Source organism: Pleurodeles waltl, chromosome 5, assembly GCF_031143425.1.
Source record: "Pleurodeles waltl isolate 20211129_DDA chromosome 5, aPleWal1.hap1.20221129, whole genome shotgun sequence".
Lineage (NCBI taxonomy): Eukaryota > Metazoa > Chordata > Amphibia > Caudata > Salamandridae > Pleurodeles > Pleurodeles waltl.
Genome location: NC_090444.1, coordinates 889219347 through 889222459, shown reverse-complemented (window position 1 = coordinate 889222459; position 3113 = coordinate 889219347). Strand labels below are relative to the sequence as shown.

Here is a 3113-nt window from a genome sequence, read left to right as displayed (position 1 = left end):
TTCACTACTTAGATTAATGGATTCAATAATTGTTGTTGGACTGATGGCATATACAATTTGGGTATATGGTAAGACGTGTCATGAACTGAGATACTTTGTGAATAAGGAGTACTACTTGGAGATGCCGTAGTCTTTTTTGGTTTTAATTTGGTGTGTTTTTATAGGAGGTATATTCAGGAACCGAATTATAGCAAAGTGGTAACAAGTACCCGCTTATAAACTACATCAAACTATCCTAAGTTAATATGAGAATAGAGAAAGTTCAATGCGGTTCTGCTCGGCAGAGCAGGCGCATGCAGTGTTGTGAATGGGAATACAGTGTACAACACCGGTAGTCCTTTGTTTATTTCTACGGTGGAGGATCGGAATCTAACCCTGAAGTGTATTTAACTTCCGGGTCAACAAGACGCACTGTGCGTACTCGCAGCACGGCGTCGATATACTTTTGTTGCCGGTTTTGGATCTCTTCGATGGTACCCGGGTAAATACTTGATTATAATGTATGCACTTACGAGAATTTTTGGACTTGTAAGTAGTATTAACGACATAATAATTTTTTGATACAGATACGCTCGGCTTTATTGGAATGACACAGTGTGTGTACTCGGCGCATTGGTGTCCTACATTATTGACTATTGATTTAAATTAGTCGCGTGCCCTATTCAGGTGAGCAATTAAACCATTATGGTTCATTACAGTAACTACTGGCTTTTTTGAATGATTAACTAACGGCTAATATATTTTTACATTTAGAATGAGATTTGATCATTCTTTGTATAAGCTGTGATGGAATTCCTTTTTTGACTGGAGGACTTTACGAAGGTATTTTTGTGTAATCGTTTTTATTTGAGATAAACAGGACTTGGAATGCAACGGATAGTTATTTCACTGGGACTTGTTTTGTTGTTTTAAATAGAGATAAACAAATACAGACAAGTGGTGAGTAGACTCTCATTTTGACAAACGCAGTTAATGCGTTGAAGTCGTCTGACTGATACACTATTAATATTTGGATAGTTTGGCTACTTTATTTGAATATTTTTTGTGAATGGCATGCAACACATATTCGTAATCCAGACACAATAGGTGAGCTCACATACCACTCGGAGGAATATTTTGGGTGAAGTTTATCACGGTGGTATATTAGTGCATGACGGGAGCGCAAATCTCCCTTTTGAGGTGTATCCTGGATGTTCTTGTATTTGGGAATGCCCCGTTGGTACTGGAATTGTTACCTTATGCCACTTCTCACATATCACATCTGGTCATTTTCATGTTGTTGGGATTTTTAAAGATTTTTTAAGACTTTTTCACAATTTTAAGTTGGAGCATTTTGGTTTCATTAATCAATTCATATTCAATCTACTTACATAAATCTTTTCAGCCCTGAAGAAGTCGTTTGGGATTTAAGAAAACATTGTCCCGAGACGAAACACGTGTTGGCTGACTTGAATCATGACTTGATGAACTACAATAAATGGATTGTCATAAATTTACTTGACCTGTAACAATTTATGATGTTTTTCATAATAAGAAATGATGGAATTGACAGATGAATCACAATGAATTGATTGTTTGACCTACAAAAAGATATATTATTATATGTCACTTATACAGCAATTGAGGCTTTGATTTGTTTTCTGGTAACCTTAATTATAGTTGAATGGATTGTGCAGTCAATAATTGAGATTGGATTTTTACAAATTACATAAGAGGTACCGCACATTGCCACTATTAGTTTTGAGGTTCCTTTGGAACCAGTTTGAGGGTTGGGTGATTACCCTCGTGTAGGCATAATCTTTTTCTGAGATCTTCGGTCTATTTGAAACTTGAGCGCCTTGTAGTTCCTATTTTTTCACCCCATCAGTAAGTTGTGGAGAGTTTATAACCTGTTCCACCATCATAGGTTTTTGGCGCAATCCCGGTCTACCAATGTTACTCAATCCAAAATATTGGATCACACAGCTGGCCAGATTTCTTTGGACACATAAACCTGCTTCTCCCAAGATTCACAATTTAAGTCTTGCAGGCAATAGATGGGTTACGACTGAAGAAATTGCCTTTTTCCAAATGTGTGCCATGGTGCTGTAAGGGCTAGGCCAATACAAGCAGGGCAAGTCCACTTCATCACGACACTACCTGCCCTTTATTCAACGTGCGTTCTTGTGTCTGAGATGCCATTACTTACAGCAACTGTAAGTGAAAGTTTCTGGGAGGAAGGATGGGAAGGCAGTTGGATTCCACCTCCATTACATGTCACACAGCAAGGGATCCAAATTACGTTTTTGGGCGCGTACGGAGGTGTAAGCACAGTCAGGGTCCATGAGTTAGGCCTGGTCAGTGACACACACAAACACCTAACATGGGCATAAGTAAAAACATCCTACATATATCCACCTTGCACCGAAATGTTATGTAGTCAGTTGAGTGTAGACCAAATATGCCACACACTAACATTCCCAGACATATTAGTTAGAATATGTCTTATATCTTGCACCAATTTACACAACGGTTGGCAGTAATGGCACGTTTAATAACACTGGCCCTCACAACACCCTCAAACACATGCAACAGAGCAGATTCAACAGGAAATCTCAGATACGCCAACACAGCTCGGGGATGCCACAATGACAACACCACTAAACGCAGACCTTCTGTAGTTGCTGGGCAAGGAGCATCGGGACACAGTCAGTGACACAGTGTTCTTAAAGTGTAAAAAGCCATTTATTTAGGACAGGATTGCCTCATATACAATAACATTGTACAACTAAACTTTAACCAAGTTCAACCCCCCCACCCCTTTGAAAACCTCTCCCCAGTCCTCTTTTCACTCGTTCCCTCCATTAGCCTCCGTTCATCCATCTTCCACTTCAATTGACCCACACATCCCCCTTTTCCTTTCATCCTCTGCTTGCTTCGGGCATCCCCCACGCTATCATCCTTCACCTGTTTTCTTTCTCCCCCTTGGAAGGGTGGCCAAGCCCGCATCTGACTTTCCACCCTCCCCATCTACTGCTACACACCTCCTATCAGCAAACCTGCCCTAAATGGCATCAACCCAAACCATCACTGAAAAACAGTGAAAAAAAAAACTCACACCTATATCTAATGCG

General features: G+C 40.0%; 1 long non-coding RNA gene across 1 annotated transcript; it reads left to right on the top strand.

The window, feature by feature from the left end:
- The first annotated feature begins 405 nt into the window (after window positions 1–405).
- LOC138297330 (uncharacterized) lies at window positions 406–1572 on the top strand. Its single transcript, XR_011204030.1, has 4 exons — window positions 406–481; window positions 567–666; window positions 754–822; window positions 1385–1572. It is a non-coding gene; the product is annotated as an uncharacterized lncRNA (long non-coding RNA).
- Window positions 1573–3113: the final 1541 nt, after the last annotated feature.